We start from the raw sequence: 22,511 nt of genomic DNA on the forward strand, positions 1-22,511 counted from the left end.
CATGGCAAGGGGGCATGGTCTATTTTGACAGATAGTTCATGATAATAACTACTGTTATGGAAGAAGATGGACAGCAAAATTCTGTATAATCCAAATTAAAACATATTTTTGTGTCACATTTAAATTAATGTAGCTATTTATTACCTCTGACCTCTGAACTTATACGTTTGTAATTAATCACTTTATTGTTTTTGTGTGTGTATGCGGGAAGGAGTTCGGGTAGGGGGGGCCTGGCTTTTCTTAGACACAGGCAAGGGGGCCTTCAAGGAAAAAAGGTTTGGAAACACTGATGTAGAGCACCAAAGCTCCTGGGACCCTGGGCCTGGTAGGCCTGTATTTAATCCATCCCTGCTTTTAACTAGTCACTTACCTGCATACTTATTGCTTGTACTGTATAGCATACTGATACTACAACCATACCAAGAAAGGTCAGTGGGTGGCAATTATAATACTCCAAAGTAAACTAGGATTTGATTAGTAGCCTAACCACTGACTAAAGGGCATGAACAAGGAGACATCATTGAAAAATATGCATAATTTATTTTAAATATTTTTTGAAACAGTGCTGAGGCATTTGCAGCATTAACCTTTTTCGCTGGCAAGGTGCTGTTTTCACACTGACTGCCTGCATCCTTGTCATAAAATCAGACTAGTACATTTAGAATCTTATCCATGCTTTTGTCCATCACCTCATCAATGTTAACATGTTATTCTTAAACTTGTCGGACAGATTTTTTTACAATTCTGGCGAGATGCTGTGTCTAATAAGATGCTTGTCTGATTTTTTTCAAGTAACTGGAATGTATTCCTTTCCCCCAGCATTATAATGCCATATGTCTGAGAGGGCACCTATACAGAAACAGAAATCAGACTGATAGTATAGAATTCTGATATGTTGACAATAGTAAAAGTGCCCTGACAATAGCCTTTAACCCAGAATTTCACTGACATATAAGCTGTGTTCGAAACTAGGAAAATGCTGCCTTCTAAGATACCTTTGTTTTGACAAATGTTGAAGGCAGTGTAGATGCATCCCTCATGCTGCCTTCAACGTTTAAAATCCTATCTGATTATGAGCAGCTAAACGGTAATTGTCAACAGCTGTTTTTTTTTTTTTTTTTTAAGAGCTGTATAGACGAACGTTACAGTATTCTGCTTTCTGGTATCCTGGCAACAGCATTCTGTTTTGCTACCTTGCTAGGCCTTCCGAAACAAAGTTCATATCTGGTACCTTGGTGCTTGCTATGGCAAGTGACTCATTAGACAGCTGAAGGCAACGAGGCAGCTACCTTCCGTTTTAGACAGACCGATAGAAGTGCTCATCATGCAAAGTCCAGCCCATTAAAGAAAAAAGGCAGTGATATCTGTGGTCTCAAAGTAGGGTAGCTATATCTGTATGTATAAATATATTCCACCTATGTCTGCAGTGAGTAGGATTTTTCCATCTGCGTTTTTCTATTATGCATGTCACAGTCACCCACATTTTAGCTCTCGAAGATGGATGTTTGTCAGGTCACCTAGATCACCGTGATCACAGAATTGTTTCAATTATGTATCAATTTAATTACATATCTCTCCAAAGATTCCCTAGGAGAACCTATTTGAGACAGAAATGAGATGACACTTTATTGTAGAAATACTATTATCTATCATAAAAAAAACATCTCCTTACTACTCCTCTCGCGAAAATATAGAACAATCTTATCATAGGTTCCAATTCTGGGCAATTGTTAATGACACTATGCAAATAAATAAAATTGAATAGGCTAGATACATGTACTTTATTATCAAAATATGTGCCTAGTTCTCAACTACCAAGGTTTTTCAGAGAAAAACAGAGGATGTGATATTGAGATGTCTAAACATCCAGTAAATACTGATTTCAAGTTGTTGAGATCTCTCCTTTAAAACCATTGGAGAAATGTGCTCCATATAGAAATATGAGAAGAAGGAAATGTAACGTATGTGAAAGTGGGAGCTAATAACTCTAGTAACTCACTCATGGTCAATAAACATGTTATTGTTTGTGTCCTTGGCCAAAGATCAAAAGCATTATCAGTTAAAGATCAAGTTGTAACAGATCCCAGCTGGAGCTGGACATCTGCATGGAAAATAACAATGTGTCTGAGTGGTGGTGGGGGGGGGGGTCTTTTTAAGATACGGTCGCTAGCTCACAAAAACACATATAAGCCAAACAATTTTAGATCCAGAGAGTAAAACAGAAACTTCATGACAGAAAAATATGTTTGACATCATGACAGGAAATTAAACTGCTGGGCCTAATGTAGGTTGTGTCATACCAGTACTGTGTAGGCCTGTGTGTTCAACTATTGTATTTGAGGTAGCCACATGAGTCAAGCACTAAGATAACACTAATATTAAACACCCACTATCTATAAATCAACTTCAGAGAAACATCAAGAAAATGTAATAAACAACACACTACAAATAACAAAGTGAACATCTGCATACAGATTCTTCAATTCTGTTATGTTAACACATACAATAACCAGAAAAAGACAGAAGAGAGGGGGAGAAGGAAATGATTTCACTACTGACCTGCTTTTAATGATCCCTCTTGTCCATGGCATTCCGTCAGGCCAAATTTCACTGTGTACATTCTCCGAGGTCACTAACAAACCAGATAACAGAAGAAAGTCCCATCAATCAAAGGCCACTCACTGAACATATGCTAGGAAACCTAGGCTACTGATGTAAGCTAGTCACCAGAGAAAATACCCAGTCCTGACGCATATCCAGGAACAAAAATAGCAAAAGGGCCCCTGGAGGGATTATACAACAGACTACATTTAGAGGCATTTCCAGCGGCCCTACAGCACACAGTCTTGATGCCTGATGTGCTACATTTTCTAAGAGTACATGCAGTCGTTTTCCCTTTCCGCCACTGAAGAATAGTCAACAGCCTTAAAATAATGTCATCAATTGCAAGCAGTGATCTGTTTGAGTAGCAAGCTAATTATGATATTTTGAAATATGATTCATCCTTATTAATAATGCATGATCTAAAGAGCATGTAATCACTTGCTTAAAAAAGAGCTGTCCATTCGGTCTAGGCACAAAGGCACTAAGCACATAAGAAACATAAGATTGCCAATGAAAGCTTGAAGCAAATATCTTTGTCGGGCAGTAAACACTTTAAACTGATAGATTGACCTCGCAAATCTTACACAAGACCAACACAAAGAATTTCCTGTTAACAATGCCATGGAAATTATATAACTATATACTGTATTTGCTTATATATATATATATATATATATATATATATATATATATATATATATATATATATATATATATATATGTATATAAATATAGCATATATATACTGTATATATATGCTATATTTCCTCTATATGTTGATCATTCTTGCATTAAGTTCAACCTGGAAACTGAGTGACACTCCTGATTGGATGTCTAACATTCTGAGCCAATCTGCTACTACCTCCAACACAACCTTGTTTAAAATCAGTACAGCTAGGTACCACTAGTTAGACTTATCTAGATGTTATGTGCTATGAAAATTTTTTGGTCTACCTCCTCCCTGGGTTCACTTGTCTACATCTGCTTGGTCTAGGGGGTTGTGCATGCATGGTTTTGTCTGATGTCCTTTTTCATTAGGTTCTTTAGCAGCAGCAGCCACATCTATAGCAGCAGCAAATTAAGCATATCTGCCATGCATATTAACACACTACTATACATGTAAATGGCATTGCTTCACACCCAACACACACCCTATAATAATAGTATTACAGAACACAAACTCAAAATCCATGGTCAACCTCTCTATCATTGTTTAGTATCACTGAACATTACTACTGAACATTACATCAGTTGAAGAAGAAGTTAAGCCTGCCAATGACAATGATGATGACACTGTTGAGAGGGTGATCAGATGCAACCTACCCTAGGTCCATGTGCAACAACCGAAGCGAGTATCTAAAATTATGACTGACCCATTCCACTTCAGACCTTCTTACTATATACTGTTACTCTCCATCAGGACCAAAATCTCATACAACAAAAACAAGTCTCAACTGCAGTTGGTCTCACAAACAAGGCCCAGAGGTCCACGGACAATTGTCTAAATGTGATAACACAACTTTTGTGCAGTTTTCTTCATTGTACACAGCGTTTTTACTTGCATTCAGTTTATACACTATCAGACAAACGTTTGGGGTCATTTTGAAATTTATATTCCACTCCATTATAGACAGAATACCAGCTGAGATCAGTTGCATTGTTTTTTTTTTAATCAGGACAGCAATTTTCAGATTACATTATGTGCTTACATTATTGCAAAAGGGTTCTCCAATGTTTTCTCAGTTAGTCTTTTAAATTGATATCAGATTAGTAAACAGAATGTGCCTTTGCAACATTCGATGAATGCTGCTGATAATGTGCAATGATGTAGATATTGCATTAAAGATCACCCATTTCTTTCTACATCAGTCATTTTCTACCCTGGGAATCCAGAGTTCTCGCAGGAGCACAATTTAAATTTTGTGTTTCTGATATAGGTGGGCCAGAGGCAAGCTAAACAGATGAAAGTCTGTAAACATTAGTTGTATAGTGTAATCCAATTGCGTACAGTGAGATATTTAAATGCATGCTTGGTGCCGCCCCTCGAGTTGGGCCATTACATTATTCGTGGCCAGACCCTTAATCTTTCGGATTTTGGTCTGGGATCTCCAGGCTAGTAATTTTCAACATCAATGATGAAAACAAGGACATTTCTAAGTGACCCCAAACTTTTGATCGGTAGTGTAGGCATACATGTTTACCATATTGTTTATCTGCATGACATAATAGCCTATAGATGTGTTGTATAGTATTTTGTCCCTGTATACTGAATATATTTTCCACCACATAAAAAAGACAAATTCCTTGTGGAAACCTGGTGATACGCCTATTTCTGATTCTAATTCAATTGATGCATGGAAGCATCCACCAACAGCTGCAGTAAACCTCTGCTGAGGCAGGAGTAAGTCCTCACCAGTAGGCTCCGCCAATCAACAGCACTAACAGCTGGTGGCAGGAAGTTAGTCTCTGTCAGCTGAGTAAAAGCAAAAACAAAAGACCAGCAAAGGAACAAGACATTTAATTATGTGTTATTATTGTGTCATATGATTATGGTATTACAATATTTATTAATTAGTGAATTATTAATTATGTTACCTCATGGTAACCACTTTTCAAACCAACTACATTTGTGTTACACACAGATGCCATCTTTGCGTTTTCTCAATATCACAAACATTTTCAGATTCAATGTATTTATTATGGAGGAAACAAACATAAGAACACACACACACACACACATACATATCATATAGCCTATATGTAAGGGATAATGGACAACCCGGCACCCGGTATGAAAAGACTTACCTAGCGCTACTGTACCTCAAAAATCATTTTGACTTAATTTAAAAGGACTTTGACTTATTTTAAGGAGTCTTATCAAGAGAAATTTACTCAACACACTGGAAGACAAATTTGCTTATTCCACTGCTTGGTTGAATTTCCCATTGTCCTACATAATTTAGAACGACCATTAACCGTATGTTATCTGCACACCTATGAAGTAGATCCATGTTTTGGCATTATCACACTTGTATATTAATTAAGCCAAACTTCGTTGTGAAGTTTAAATGAACTGTCACGTTGCATCCGAGCTGTAAAATGCAGACGTTCAGAACATTGCAACATTGTAGCATATGACGGAGGTGGCTTTTAGCCAGATGGATGACAGCAGGCTAAGTAAAATAGCGATGTTTCAAAGCTAAAGTTCATCAGAATCTTGGGATACGCCCGCTTGACAACGGGAGAGATAGAACTAATGACTGGCCTTTGGCCAGAAAGCAACCATCCATTTAGAACTAGTAACGGCAGTTTGTCCTGTGAGTTGAGAAATTAGTTGATATGTGTCGGAAGAAATTAGTTCTACAAACAAGACAGTTTTAGCGATTAAAACGTTTAAATTGTAACAGGAAATGAACATAACGCAAGTGGCAACAGTGGAATAAGCGGGATAATGGACTCCACGGTGGTCTGTTCACAGAAGTTAATGCACTACGAGGTTTAAACGGAGAAATTATATATATATATATATATATATATATATATATATATATATATATATATATATACACATGTTCTATATGATCTCTTCACTTCTCCACTTCTCCTCCAATACTACCTTGATAACTGCCTCTCTATGCCCTTTCTGTTTCCTCCTGTGCCTCCGCACTCATATGCAACATCCGTCAGCAATCTTAGTGACACTCTTGCCATTTGCTCTTTTATGTGTGTGGGTGGACTGAGTAAGCAATTTAGTCACTGCCTGGCACAGCCCAAGGCACTGTGGATACTAACTGGTGCTTCAAGAACCTTCAGACATGTTCTCCTAAAGCTCATCAGCCTCATGAAAGGAGAAAAACAGGGATGTGTGTGTGATGTGAATTTTGACTTAATTTAAGAACACTTTGACTTATTTTAAGGAGTCTTATCAAGACAAATTTACTTAACGCACTGGCAGAAGAAATTGCTTGTTTTTAGGACAAATTTGCTTGTTTTCAGGATGAGACGTCTTAAAAGAAGTCAAACTCTTCTTAAATTAAGTGAAATGATTTTCCGAGAAAGTGCTAGGTAAGTCTCTTTACATTGAAAACAATACCAACTAGATTTTTTGACCTTGATATAAGATTAATAAGACTTGGTTAGATGTTATTAGATAAGCAGTTTTTGTAGTGCATGGATGTGTTTTGGGCATAACATCCTTTAAACCAATGAGAATGATATCTGTCATTCCCGTTAACAGCAAGCAGTGCAACATCAAACAGCGCATTGGTAATTTGATAGTCAGTGGTGAATTTGAAGGAATCTGCTTGCACGTGAGACCGTATGGAACAGGTATTCCACTTAACCATGCTTTACTAAAAAAATTGACTAGCAGGGTATACAGTAGCAAGGATACACGGATACAAGGAAGTTTATTGTCACATGCATATAGTTACTGGAAGTAAGAAATGCAGTGAAATTATGTCTGGTGTCAGCCTATTTGTGCATTTATGGGGCAGTAGAAGAGGGCACTGGGTGAAAAGGCTCTGAATCAGGGGATATACTGACCGTATATTTTTTATGACATGCAGCATATCAGGAGCATCTTTGATCATATCCTGAGTTTTTAAGAATCAGTGAAAATATTGATTTATTTTGACTCCTGATATGCCAATGAGATATCAGGGGTATGCATACCAAAATCACAAGTCACACACACCATTTCTGGATATCTTTGGGTAGGTCTCCATCCTTGGATAGGCTTAGGCTATCATATTAGATAGCCTAGGCCCAAGATCTGCCTAATTAAGTCACGCATGCCCTACGCCCAAAACCATAAAAACATCATAAAAAAACACCATAAAACATCACTGATAAGCTATTTGCCGTTTGATTTCTATCTAATTTCGGGACATTCAAAAATAGACTATTTACAGTGTAAAGACTACCTTTTTCAGTTCAAGGCTAGCCTACTTACCTTATTATTTTGGTTATGGTTCAATTTCAATGATATCTTTGAGATTTTATAGTTGCTATAGTCTGTAGGTCTAGCCTACTTTTTATGTATAATATGCATGAGATCTGTTGGAGGAATAAAGTCCACATTTTAAATTATCTGCTTTCTCCTTGTCCCCAATGCTGTCTGCCAAAACGAATTCGGTTCAGCTGGATTGCCACATAACAACAATACAAAGTTAAATTTAACAGTAGCCTAAACAATTTGAAGTAGGCCTACATTAAGAAGAATAGCAATAATAAACAACAATTCAATCAATAGCCTATAATGAAAATAAATACATACTATATGCTACAAACCATAACACATAAGAAAGGCTTATTAAACTTGTTAAAGTTGAGCATCTATAATTTCATACTATTTTAACATTACAAGCTTCCTTGTGGGCCAACGTAACAATGGATCAATCATGTTGTAACTTGTCTATAAAACGTGGGTGACTGATAAACCAATGTTGATTTAATTAAGGAACAAGGCTTCAAATGAAATTGACGTCAAACTATATGAGAACCAATAATGTTAATAATCAGAATAGTAGTAATAGCCCACTTGGCTACTATGTTTTGACACTTCTACAAAATCAGTTTGGTAGTCATTTTAATGTAACTATACAGGCCTACTAATTTCCACGATTTCTTATGCTTTGCCTCTCGATAAGCGCATGCGCACACACAGCATACCCATCCCCCACCCCCTGACTGACTTTTCAACGAACTCCTTGACACTGGTGGTGACTTCAACCGTCCACTTTTCTGTCATGCATCTGACTGCAAGCTGTACAAACTCTGCCGTCATCATATCCAAGGTAAGAATTACAGTACTTTTGTATGCCAATTGAAAACTGGAATTAATCAGGAAAATACTGTTTTTAGCATTAATGTTAACCAAAACCGTTTGTTAACCGTCATGTTAGAATCAGCTAACGTTAACGTTTGCTAGCTTGCGAGCTAACATCGCTAACGTTAGCTGCTAGCTGTTAATGTCAACTTTTCCAATAACTAACTTTACCATTGTGTGGAATATCTGGAATGGTAGTAATATCATATTCAACAATAAGTCTGTCTGAGATTTCGTTATGGATGTAAAGTTTTAGTTTGAATGAAATGGCCAAGGCTATCAGGCACGAGTAGGTTAGCTAACCTAGTGCTAGCTATAACTTCTAGAAGCTACATTTATAGTGGCTGCTAATGACTATGCAGGCTAACGTGAACAGGGGGGTTGACGCCTCTCAATATGATGCCGACAAGTGAAGGGATCTTTAGTTTGTGAAGGGTAACGTATAGTGTTATATTAAGTCATCCTTACACCAGAAGACTTGACCAGGTTTGGGTAAGATTATTGAAAGATTGTAGTCTTTTGAGTAAAGCTTGAAAGCCAAATCTTGTCAAAGGTTTCTGATGTATGGGTAGCATTAGGCAAAATGTTCTTCATTTCATAGCCCTTATTTGGTTGTACCTGACTTGTGCCAAGGCATGTGTTTATTTAAGATGCATGTGAGGGCATTAGTGCTTCAGTGATAGTCTTTTCACGTTATGTGTAAGCTTATTTTGCAAATTATTAATCTTAATTTCCCTCTGTTCTCTGTTTGGGTAGATGACAAATAGCAGAATTCAGACTGTCCATGTGTCACACACTTATAAAAAATGGCAATTGTTAAGAATTGATATGGAAATGTTGTAGGTCTGGTAGGTTCAAGTTCTGTCATATTAAATTTATTGGATTTGTATTTCACTTTTGACTTAAAATAATCATCCAAACATAAAAAATGTCATATGGTGTGACTGTCCACCATGTGTGAACTTCCTAAAAAAGAGTGTATATCCATAAAAAGTATAATTACTTTAAAGTTTTACCATGCATATAAAATAATTGGATGTTTTTTACAACCACAGAAAGTTTTGATGTTTATGCATGCTGTCCAACTAAGTTATAATCAAATATATTTTGTCCACAAAATGGTTGTCATATGGCGTGACACTATATTGTATATTTTGACTGGGCATTCATTTGGACATTATTATTGTGAAGAGGACCCTGCTTAATCAGGAAGTAACAATAGAATGTCAGGAGTAATTGGCATGGTCAAGAGGTGAGTTCTGCTTTTAGATTTTTTATAAAAAGCTTTGAATTGGACATCATCAATCGTGGCCAAATTTTAGTGTCTTATGGTGTGACATCATTTGCCTAAAAAGTAGCTATTTTCCACAAATATTCTTCATGAATTCTTAAAAAGCACTGCTGCCATGTGGTCAGTTGCATGCTAAATAATAGTTAGCTGTATTTAACTGTCTAGAAAATTAGCTTAACTGTCAAAATGTCATATAGTGTGACGCTGCATCATATGGTGTGACAGCTTTTTTCAAGTCACACTATATGACATTTCTGTCACACCATATGACCAAATTGCATTTTTAAATAAAAGTTCTTGTAAAAACATGTTTTAAATTCAGATATATGTTTTTTTTGTTAAATCTGTGATAATTGGGGAAAAAATGTATCTGTACAATTCATATTTCTCATACTTTTTTCTTTTATGTTACCATGCCATGTAAGTTTAAAAAATAAATACTAAACTTTCATCTATTTTGCTGTTACACGCATACACCATTCATAGAGTGACTTCAAAATTCATTGTTACTGATTTTATTGTCATTAAAAACCCTGTTTTGCTCTGACACATGGTGGAGTGGTGTAGTTCATCATATGGCGTGACACCATGTCATTTGGTGTGACATTAAATAATGTCACAAAAAAGACTTTATAATTGAAAAATCATTAAAACATCAATAGCACATAAAGGAAATGGTATCTGCAAGAACCTCAAGAATTTTGAGTGAGTTCTTACAAGAAATATCAGAATTAAGCTAAAATATCTGGTTACACTTAGGAGCATTCTCCACCTTGACAAAATAACTTGTTAAATTTTAGGTTTTTCTTCTAAATATTCATAAGGAAATGTTGCAAATCAAAGCAAACGTGATTAAAATGTACAGTGACATAAATTAAAGTAGAAAAAAAGTATCTAATTTTCATTTTATTTCAAATTATTTTCAATGTCACACCATATGACAATTTTAGGCACTAACATGACAAATTGACATATAAATATATATTTCACTTTGTTTTTTTTTTTTAAAAATGTATATTAGTTAAGTTTAGAGATACAGCAACACATATAAACACTTTTTAGGGATGATATTTGAAGTTTTTTTAAATTCCTTTTTTCAGGCTTATTTGTCATCCACCCGTTTGCAGGCAGTGAGTTGTGAGGACTGCTTCCCTGAGAACACTGAGTGCATTCTGAAATATTCCAAATGTGTGCCACTTCCATACAAAAGAAGTGTCAATCCCATAAAGAGAGTTCACTCACCAGGTAGAGACAGACAGACAGACACACACACGTAGAATAGCAAATAACATTATAATTTGTGTGCATGTATTTGTGTCTGTTGCTGTGTTTAGTTTATCCCCTTTTTTCATGTGTCTGTTTGTTGTTATGACTGTAGTGGGCTCCATCAACAGACCAGGGCAAAGTCGGTCTGTCCTGCTACTACTACATGCTACTTGACTATGTCTGGAAGCCATGGCTGCTGCCCTCAACATGCTGTAAGTGTTTGTGTGTTTTGAATGAGGGCTATGTCACTGTGCACACTCTAATTTGTTTGACAAATGTGCAATGTAATGCATTAATACAGGAACTAATCATCATTATTGTCGTTTTTAATAATAGTCTTGAATTTTGAAGTTTAGCCATGTTTACCATTATGTTGGTGGTAATGTAAATAATGTGTTGAATATGCCAAACTGAGCATAATCATAATTTAGTTAAATCTTATTTTCTATTTACAGAAACTGAAACTCTCACAAATAAACTGATATCAATAATTAACATTGATGGTGATGGTGGCAAGGGTGCCTTCATAAGGTAATTATCATTTTGTTTGAACACCTGATTGACTTACCAACTTATTTTTTTTGTTTGATTTTTATCTTAATCAACAATAACATAATGTATAGCAATTGCTGTTTTATTTTTTTTAGGTGCCATCCAGCAAGTCCCAGCCTGGAGCCAGAGGCTGGCACTGCACGTCAGATGGGGAGGATCTATGTTAGGCATCAGAAAGGTGGTTTTAAGCAAGAAGGAAAGAGCTTCTGCAGACAGTGTTGCAATAAGGTATGATACTTTTGAAATTGATCTTAATGCCTTAATAAAAAAAAATAGGAAAAATCCAACCTTTAAGGACAGCAATTTTTCTTTGTGAATGAATAATGTATAAGTAAATAAATAAGTGTTCCTTAAAGGTTGGATTTTCTCTTTTTTTTTTTATTAAGGCATTAAGATCAGATGGTTTTAAATGTATGTGTATGCTAAGGTTATGTAAACTTATGAGCACAACTGTAATCCATTACTTCTAACTATTGCACCTGGCGTCTAGGCTGCTATTGTGGGTTTGCTTTTATTTGTCACACAAGCTGAGTTAATTATATTCATGGACAGGGTCAATTGTAACATATACTTTCTTTCTCTTTTACAGACACCTGACTTTTTACTGCCAAAGGGACCATCAGAGCACCTCTCCCTACCATCTATACCAGAAGAAATCGGACAAGGGCCCAAAATGTTTTAAAGGGCGTTGCATGAAGACCATGGACTGTTTAAACCACTGTGGTCAAGCAGAAGTCTCTGTTCTCACTCGAGGCAGGTCATTGAGAGTGTCACTGCGTAAGCCCCCTACTGCAGGCGAGAAAGCCATGTTGATTTGAATACTGATTGATAAATACAATAAAGGCCATGTAACAAATTTTTTTTGCCTGTCGTACAGTATATGAATTTTCATGGTAAAGTAAAATAAGTCATTGGGATTTAGCAGGTGTAAGTAAATAATGTAATTAAGTATATGTAAAATGAATGTGAAATATTATTTAAGTTAAAGATGCACAATAAGCTCAGTGATGGTTATGTACTATCTCACATTTAAAACCATTACATAAATCACCATATATAAATCACATGATTAATTTTAAAAATAAAGGCATAAAGCCTATCGAAAAGCAAATAAAGGCATACACATAAATGCCTGCAAAATTAGCTGTGTCTGGCAGTATATGGGCTGTATATGCGTAGTCCCATGTTTGACATATCAGGGGGTATATGGGAACAAGAACAAGAGGTGTCCGGTGTCATATAAGTGGCTAATACTTGAAACATGGATCATATCAGGTGAGAATATGAAGTCTGGATATCTTGCATGTCGTCGCAGTCCCATTCAGGACTTTTGATATGCTCCTGATATGGCAATTGGCACTAAAATATCAGGAGCATATCAACCAATATATTTCCTGATATTACACATATCAGGAAATATATCACTATGAATATTCCCTGATTCAGAGCCTTTTCACCCAGTGGGGGGTTAGCAGATTAAGTGGCAAGGGCTGCATAAGAAAGGTGGGGGGGGGGGGGGGCACCAACAAGGAGCACCCAAGAGCTACAGGGGCAAGGAAAAACTCCCTTACCAAGGAAGAAACCTTGGGCAGATCCACGGCTCAAGGGGCTAACCCAACTGCCAGGGGTCTTGGTGTGTGTGTGTTGGGGGGATGACAGGGGAGATGGGATAGTGTGCTGTGTATGTGGGGAGAGGGCAGTGTGCAATATGTGTGTTGGAGAAGCTTCCTCATGAGACAATGTGCTGTGTATGGGGGGGGGGGGGGGGGGGGGGGGGGGCAGTGTGCTGTAAGTATGTCAAATATCCAGTGACACAGGGTGGTGTTCAGTCCTAAGGCCTTCATCTTTGTGACCAAGGTGAGAGGTACTATCGTGTTGAATGCTGAACTAAAGTCAATGAACAGCATCCTCACATAATTCCCATTCCCCTCCTCCAGGTAGTGTTGCACGGTGTATTGATACTAAAAAGGTATCACGATGCCTTCACGCAAAAAACGATACGATTTCCGACGTTTTTAGAATCGATACTTTATTAAAATAATAACTTCTGTGTCTGTGTGAACTGCTGCTCTCTGCTCCTTGCACGCATATAGGCAAGTGGGCGTGTCAAGCAGGCAGCTCTGAGTGAGTGAGTGCGCAGCAACGTCAACATAGTTCCTTGCCGACAGTCCTCGGCCTTGTGGATAAAACAAAGGTGATGTGAAATCTGGACTGGAACTATTTCGGATACATCGCGAATAGTGAAGGCAAGCCATCAGGTACACAGAGGCCCGTTTGTAAAATATGTTAAGTCATTTAAAAGCAGTAGACTACGCATGGAACTTTGCTAAACACCTCGCAGACATATCCCAACATTTTTAAAGTGTTCAAAAAAAGACAGGTTAACGAATATGCTATAGAAAACACAACTACATGGTTAGTGCTAAGTTCTTCTCTTCTGTTTTAGTCTAGCCTAAGTGAAACGAGTATGGTTCTCTGGGATAAAGCGACCCTTCCTTCATCAATGAATTTTGACGAGACATAACGAGCTGTAATCATAGGGTGCTAACGTGATGAAAGAGCAACGTTCACGCCAGAATAACATTACCAACACTAATCAATCTATTTCATGTTCGGTCAGTACTACTGGTAATATTTGTCATGGCATGTAGACTGCAATTTGTTCAATAATTATTGCCCAGATGTAGGATAGGTTACCCGAAATGCGCTAATTAAAGCCCACAGCATATATTACCACCAAAGCGTGTTGCGTCCTAATAATAATAGCGGCTTATTGTAACGTGGTAGCAAATCATGTTATCAAAGAAATAGACGTAATGTAGGAATGCACACAGATATATTGCAACATGTAATGGTGTAGTCCTATCTGACGAAGACCTGAGTGGTTGGAACGTCGTACTTGTACACTAGGCGCAAAGAAGACCATCCTCACATTTTTAAGTGTGCTTGCAAAGCAGCGCACTTATTGTTCTTCTTAAGTTGTATTATTATTATTATTATTATTATTATTATTATTATTATTATATTATTAAGTGTGCTTGCTGAAAGCAGCACACTTATTGTTCTTCTTAAGTTTTCTTATTCCTGTAAGCCCAATTTTTCGTCAGCTCCTGCTCCTAGACCTTTTGAGATATCGCCACCGGTCCAACTCTAGAACGTCCGGCCGGAACCGGTGTAGTGTGGAAATTGAAAAGGATGTCACTGACCCTTGTCATTCTTCCGCCATATTGGATTGAATAGAAAGCGAAACTAAAGTTTCACAGGTCACAAATTTGGTCCGAACTTCACGAAACTTGACGTACATGATTCTTGGACCAAGCTTCACAAAAGTTACAGAAAGGATTTTTGATTTTCAAAAGCGTTTGCCGTCACAGCCAAACGAAATCGGGCGTAGCTCAAACAGGAAGTCGCCCATATCTCAGGAACACTGTCACATATCGATACCAAATTTTGTATATGAACTTGGGACTCCAATGTGAGGGTGCATAAGCTAAAAAAAAAAAAAGAAATATTCCAAAAGTTTCCAGCATTTGGCATACAGGTATTTGGTAACTATCACCTTTCACCTTTGCAGTTGCACTTCTATCACAACAAAGATCCTTGATTACTAGCAAGATAGAGCAACGCAATTCGTTACTATGGGAGCAAAACGGGACAGTTCTGGTCTGCATAAGTGGGAGTGTCACCCTACGTCACTAAATAAACTTTCTCTCTTAATAAGCAATAACAACAGATAAACATAATTGTGTTCACAGTATTATTGTCCATAATCATGTATGATACCAATGAATCATTCTTAAGGAAATGATATGAATAATTTAATTAGTCATGTGAACCGAGCTAGCTAGCTAGCTAACGCTAGCTTAAAATGCTATACAAGTGGATGGTAGTAGCTATGGCAATACAGCTATGCACTAACAAGTGACTAGTAGTTGAAGGACTTCGCTTAAACTTATTATACTGTTGCAAATTTGCTTGAGTATAAACTATCCACTTTAACTAATGTAGTGTTATTCAGCTAGTTGTCATTTCAAAGAAATTACACTTCTCCGTTTAAAATGTTACCTTAGCTAAGAGGCTAGCTAGCATGCTAACAACCGGACAGTAACTGGCAGCAGCATGGTCTAATATTAAGTTATTTTATTACAAATCCGAACACTAAAAAATTACACTATTAGGCTTGAAATGATCCCAAACACTTACAGATTATGACACAATTTTCCAAAAAACCCTCAACAAATCTAGAAAGACAAAATGACCAATTTATTGGTAAAATTCCACAAGTCTCCATTGACATTAGTGCAGCAAGGGCTTACTCTGCATAAAGGGGGATTTTTCCCCCTCCCCCTTGCAATAATCGAACGCGGAAATTGTCGAACGTTTGCACCTCGCTCCGCTTGAATCCTCTCTGATCACAATGCCTTCCAAGTATGCACAATGTCTCTGGGCAGCCACAATGTCTCAGGCAACCTTGCCCAATCATGAAATCCTTGCTCTGCCATGGGATGGTATGGACTTACAAACTTAAATAGCAAGGAGAACAGTAGCTATATATAACTTACATAATAGAGTTGTTTTCACATTGACGGTATTCAAATTACATTTTTCATTATTGTTAAATATCATGATGGGAGAGTATTATTAAAAATGTTACAAGTATGCAAATGCATATGTTTACGGGCATTTAGGTTTTACTGTGTTGTTTGGTTATAAAGACATGCAAGGCATTCTGGGCCATAATGAATATAATAACAAAAGTGGTCGGCAGCACTCCATAAGCTACGTATTAATATGAATAGGTTTTTCTGTAAACCTAGGGACAATAAACAGCTATCTCTGTTACAAAAACGAGCTGGTAATCGCTCATTGAAGAGGGAACTATGATAAAAAGATTGTTTTCCTAAAAGCATGGAGTTGACGAAAGAATAAGCAAGCAATGTCACGTTAATGTTAAATAGCCTACATCTGAACGCTAGGTGGCAACTTTGTATTACATTTCACTAGGTGTGAGCTTCACAAGTAAGGAAGGTGCAAATATTATGTAATTTATCATGGGAAATTATTGGAAATGTTATTTCTTGTTTATTCTAATTCCAAACCACACAAATCCATTCGTAATCACACGTACACTTTTAATACCTTGAAAAGATTCTCATTTCGTTTATTTGATGTTGCCTAGCAACGGAGCGTTCAGAGCAAAGATTCTAGAACAGAGCTTCAGAGAGACACGTTTTGAGTTCGTGGCCAAGTACCTAAAATATCGGTTTCCATGTGTATGTGCTGGATGGCGTGCTTCCTTTATGAAAGTAAGTGTTTTATAGAGTTACAGACATAATGTGTCATGTTGTAGTGGTCAACATAAATGTGCCCCTTCTGTTATTAGAATGCTAAGCGGAGATTTAAAATCATTCATTTCTTGTGTGGCTAGAAGCTAGCTAGCTATGTCATAGGGAGGAGATGTTGCTGTAACGTTATGGGATTTATGTTGCTTAGCGTAATGCCATGGTCATTTGATATTAGATGCTTGTACTCGTAACTTCGCCACTGGTAACTTTAGGACTCCTATTTTTTTTTACTAAGAGTAATTCAGGAAGCATTTTAGACCTAAAAGTAGCGCCTGAGTCTGTGACAGCTTAAGCGAGGACTCCTAATAAGACCGATTCACAAACAATGTTTTGTGGTGGCATTTCACGTCGCGATGTTTTGAAATGCTTCTAACAATCAAGAGGGAACAATTTTGCATTGTAGGCATAACTAAGGGATGCAGTAACACCACCAGCAACAACCAAAACTAGCCTACTCATTGTTTACATGTACATTAAATGTAACGTTTCATTGTGAATCAAATGAAAAGATTCTTCTCTTTGCAAACGTTGGCATAGGCATATGGTGACAGATTAATTTAATAATGTTGCTGCGTGAATCACGGTAAGCGCGAATGAAGTGGCCACTTCTTAATGGGACTCACTGTATGGAAGTAGGCTAAGTAAAATAGAGATGTTTAAAATAAGATAAAGTTAGGATATGCCCGCTTGACAACGGCAGAGATAACTGGCCTTTGGCCATAGCAACCATCCATTTAGAACGACTGGCCTTCATAGCAACCAAGGATCTTAGCTGTGATTCATGTAGCTACAGTATGCATGCAATGTGATGCAAAGTATAGAAAGGTGATGAAATATACAGAGACAGGTCAAGAAATATAGTGCAATGTAGACAGTACAGTTGATTTACAGAAGGCGGTTTAGAGTAATATGAATTAAATATAAATATGTGCAGTGTATTAGCAGTTATCTCATACAATAAGTAGAATAATGTATGTAGACGTAGCAGTAACATTATAATAGTAGAAATAACAATATAGATATATGCAGTGTATTAACAGAATATAATAAAACAGAATAAATATGGATATTCAATATGACAAATATATAACAGATATGTACATAACATACAGCTATGTGCAGTGTGGAAACAGTGTCATTATAGTGCAGAAACAACATTATAAGAGTAGTAAGAATACGTCTATGTGCAGGGTGAATAGTATGAAGATCAGTAGAATAACTATGTATAAATGTAATTACAGTAGGCCTATGTACATTTGTAAATAAGTAGAAAACTATGGGTGAGAGGGATAAATTAATTTTATTTAATCATAAAAGTAAATTGCATTAAATTAAATAGCAATTAAAAATCTTTCCAGTAGGCTTTAATGTCACGCAAAAAGTACAACCAAAGCTGAGCTTGATCAACTACAACGTCTAAAGAACCAGAACTTCAGTGTAGTTTTTTGCTGGGTCCCAGGCCATGTTGGTCTGAGGGGAAATGAGAAAGCGGACAGTGCTGCTAAGCAAGCCCTCAATGAAGAAGTCACAGAATGTCAAATCCGTGCCCCAGACCTTAAACCTATACTGAACTCTTACATCACAGATAAGTGGCAATCTGAATGGGATTAATGTACCAACATCAAGCAAGGAATGTGAATTTTGGCACGTTTTCATGATCCACTGGGTCGTTATGGGCCACACAAAATATGGTGTTGCTAAAATTACTCCTATTGTGGCTATTAGAGACATGCGTTCATGAGTATTCAGCTACATTTAATGAGTTAAGTAAAATACATTCACACACAAAAAAAAACATCACTAATGTTGTGGACATTACTTTATTCTGAGATACATCAATAGGCTCTCAAAACAATCCTAAACAGACATAAGGTCTTTATAAAGCAAATCCATATAGATTATTTGTCAAATAAACCAGTAAAACAGAATTAGGGGATGGAATATATAATATTCACACTCTTAGCTCATATTTTTTAAATAAATCAGTGAAAAAGTATCCTGACAAACAAGCAGCATTTGAATTCCTTAGTCATATTTCATAATTTCAATTCTTCTAGGTTACCTGATAGCCCAGTTTGAGAGGTGCAAGACGCGTGACATTATTTATTTTTGCAGCCAATCACTGCTGTTGTTTTATTTTATTGATTTGATCTTAGTCATAGAAGCTAAATTCAAAGGCAGGCCACAGGTAAAATCCAACGAACCGCATTCACCCCGCAAGCCAATAGTTGAATAGCCCTCTCCTAGAGCTTTTGCGGTATTGCCACTGCTCCAACACTGAAAGGCACTGTTAGAATGCTTGGATCAAGCCAGGTTCAGCATAGCGTATGCCACTGTCTGCTGACGTTGGTGACCGGACCAGGGCAAGCACAATTTTGCAGTTCCCGCCGGAAATGCAGTCTAGTTCCCTTTGCAACTGTCAAAGAAATCCCATGAACACGGGAAGGCCTAGGGTAGCCTATACTGTACATCAGATGGCAAGATTAGGCCCCTCTGCATAGCATTCAGTGATTTGCATGCAATTTAAACACTGACCTTGATCTAGCCTAGTTTGGCTATTTAAAGCTACTTTATTGCCAAAACACAACACAATGTAAATTAACTATAACAAACAATAAAGGATTTAATCACACAAAGTAGGCCTACTATTTTACTGACTATAAAAAATAATAATTATGTAGTAAGTTTAGAAGTTTAGAACCCAGAATTGACCTGCACACTACAAAAGTGCACCGAATTCAACACAAATGACTCAATACACTTGGAGGAGGTATGAGTCCTTTCTTTTCCAGATATCTTAGGATTTCGCCTTAGTATCTTTTCAGTATCGAGCAACGTGATATTTATGGCAGGTATCGTATCGAAGTCATAATTTTGGTATCGTGACAACACTACCTCCTGGTGAGTTAAGGTGGTGTGCATGAGGTTTGAGATGGCATCCTCTGTAGACCTGTTGGCTCTGTAAGCAAATTGGAGGGGGTTGAAGGAGGCAGGGAGGGATGAGCAGATAATGTTTTTCACAAGCTTCTCAAAACACTTCATCACTGTAGACGTCAGGGCTACTGGGCGGTAGTCATTCAGACATGATGGACTTTTGTTTTTCGGTACTGGAACAATAACAGACTGCTTGAGGCAAGTAGGAACTGTCTCTTGAGCCAATGATGTGTTAAAGATGAAGTGAACACAGGAGCTAACTGAGCAGCGCAGGATTTCAAAACCCTGTTAGAAATTCCATCCGGTCCAGCAGCTTTTCTACAATTTACCCTCCTAAAGGCATTGCTCACATCGACCTCAGAGACACAGAAAGGTGCATCCTCATTTGCTTCACATGCTGCAGCTAGTGCAAGATAGTCTACACGCATCTGCACTCATCTACTATTTGAACTCATAGGCAAAGTGAAACTAACTTCACTGTGGTCTCATAGTCAACTACAAAACAGTTCTACACAGTTAATTACTTTAACTATTTGACTGACAAAGTTACCATCGAAAACATAGCCTGAAAAAACCAACACTTACCCCAATAATGTTTGAATGACTGAATAGAAATCCTAAGGATATTTATCCTGTAGAGGAGTAGCTGCTTACATCTCATCAGTAACAGACAGTGCATCTTCAGCTGTGCTTTATAAGCGCCTTTCCCTATAGAACAGGTTTTTCTTGGTCAGTGGCATAATGATTTTTAGATGGTGAAGATAGCGATTTTTGGATCATGCGCCAGACCACACCTTAGGTTGCTAATTTTTACACCCCTGGGTGCATGGTTTAATAAAAGTAAAAAAAAATGCCACTGACTGGGTGTAAGATAAGAATAAGCTTTGCACTACCTTGCGCCGGGTGTAAGATAGGGGCCTACATCTTCCGGTACAGTACCTGACATGAACAGTAGGTGTGCAGCCTATCTCTCCCTCTATATTTGTGTTCGTGTCTGTTCCTTCCTTTATGTACACTGTATGTTTCGTTGAATCAGGCCAATGACACCTCCAAAGGGCTCAACAGTAGTGTCTGGGGTACCAGACCCACCTTCCTCCACACTCATCAACAAATTCTTGGTTCATTCTTTTTCTTATCATCAGAGAAGGTTCATCAACAGTACTAAAATAATCTTTGATATTGTACACATGTGCCCAGACAAATCGATAACAGCATGGCTCCCACTATAAAACGGATGAAGGCATATTACATATGTTGGTGGCTTTATAGATGGTTACACATAGGGGGTCAGGATTTGGAAGGTTAGCTTCAGCCAGTTAGCATCCAAATTTCATTCAACCATTAATTTAACCTTTATAACTAGGAGTTAGGAGATAAGATAAAATAAGCTAAGCAGGCCTACAGTTTCAGCCACTTGCATGCAATTCCAAACCCTTTTATCACAAATCTGCAGCTATGTTCCATGTACAGCATAAGGGTGTTCTATGGTCAATTGTTTTTGTGAAATCTTGATGTGGATCTGCAGTAGTGCTCCCTAGATTAGCCACATGCAGCCTATTCAACCAGAACATATGGACCTAAAACTAAAATGTTCTAGATTTAAGATTCAAGATTCAGGATTGTCTTTTTTACATCTCATTATATGGATATAAGAGAGTAAAATTCTTGGGCTTTTTGGGTTAGGATGTTAAGGATGGGTTGGGATGCAAATAGGTCCTTAGTAGATATACACAAATGACATTTTGGAAACAAAATTGATGCAACCTCAATCTGACCTAAGGGTCAAATACTTTCACAGATGGGCAGACTGGACTATTCTAGAGTGTAGAAAGATGTATACATACACGTAGATTTGCGTGGGGTCCGAAGGACGTGTTCACACCAATATCAAATAATGACTGAAATGTCCCCACCAATATTCAGGTTGAAACGGGGAAAAAAGCGCCTCATGCGGTACACAAAAGGTTAAATAATTTCCCACTTCAGTAACGCCACCCAAAATACATCTTTGAGACAGGTCTGTTTTTTGATTGGCAATTAGAAGTTTTTGGCACACTTGGCTGCAAAGATCTTAGCTCTATAATCTTTGCTTGGCTGTCGATTCGAGGATGTCGGGCAAGAAAAGAAAGGTGGAGGATATCAGAAGTTATTTCAAGAAACAAAGTGTAGCCCTAAGTCGTAATATTATGCACTAGTTACAGTATGAATGCCAGAAATTTTGGTAGGCTACACATTTAGTTGACAGTGCTATATGTGTATAGCCTATTAAATGGACGTTGGAATCAACCAAATACCAGCTAGTTCAGCTATATCGCGCTAGCAGATTTGTGTACTATGACAATGGTTACTAAGGAAAGGAAATGCATGCATTTAACCAGCAATGCTAAAAATGCTTGCTAAAATGAATGAAAATGGCACGAGGATGTCAGTGAAAACAAATGCATTTCTATGGGCTTGACATGCTGGAGATAGAACATGAATGCAAAACATTGTTTCCAATCGTTTTCTCACTCATAATGGCAATCGATTTGTTACTTTGTCAGATGACTGAAAATCAGACAGCGTTGGTGTGGCAGGGTCACAGCAGCAGGTGAACTTGAATAAGGACATGGTGTTTTTTTAGTGTTAGCTAGTTATAGGCTAGTTATAGACCTAGTGAATACTACTGGTCTTCTTCGAGATTTGAGTC

At 37.4% G+C, this 22,511-nt stretch overlaps 1 protein-coding gene and 1 long non-coding RNA gene across 6 annotated transcripts in view; one reads left to right on the forward strand and one right to left on the reverse strand.

Moving 5' to 3' along the window:
* The window catches only part of hivep2a (HIVEP zinc finger 2a), a 121,580-nt gene that overhangs the window by 85,502 nt on the left and 13,567 nt on the right, over nucleotides 1–22,511 (reverse strand). For 4 of the 5 annotated variants that reach the window (XM_048251207.1, XM_048251206.1, XM_048251203.1 and 1 more), the window contains exon 2: nucleotides 2,560–2,632. The gene's annotated coding sequence lies outside the window, so the exon portion shown is untranslated. Of the gene's footprint in view, nucleotides 1–2,559; nucleotides 2,718–22,511 lie in introns of those variants that run through there. The other variant, XM_048251204.1, reaches the window with a different exon arrangement.
* On the forward strand, nucleotides 10,952–11,696 carry LOC125299767. The gene is made up of 4 exons (XR_007194442.1): nucleotides 10,952–10,970; nucleotides 11,104–11,203; nucleotides 11,447–11,522; nucleotides 11,639–11,696. It is a non-coding gene; the product is annotated as an uncharacterized LOC125299767 (long non-coding RNA).

Source organism: Alosa alosa, chromosome 8, assembly GCF_017589495.1.
Source record: "Alosa alosa isolate M-15738 ecotype Scorff River chromosome 8, AALO_Geno_1.1, whole genome shotgun sequence".
NCBI lineage: Eukaryota > Metazoa > Chordata > Actinopteri > Clupeiformes > Clupeidae > Alosa > Alosa alosa.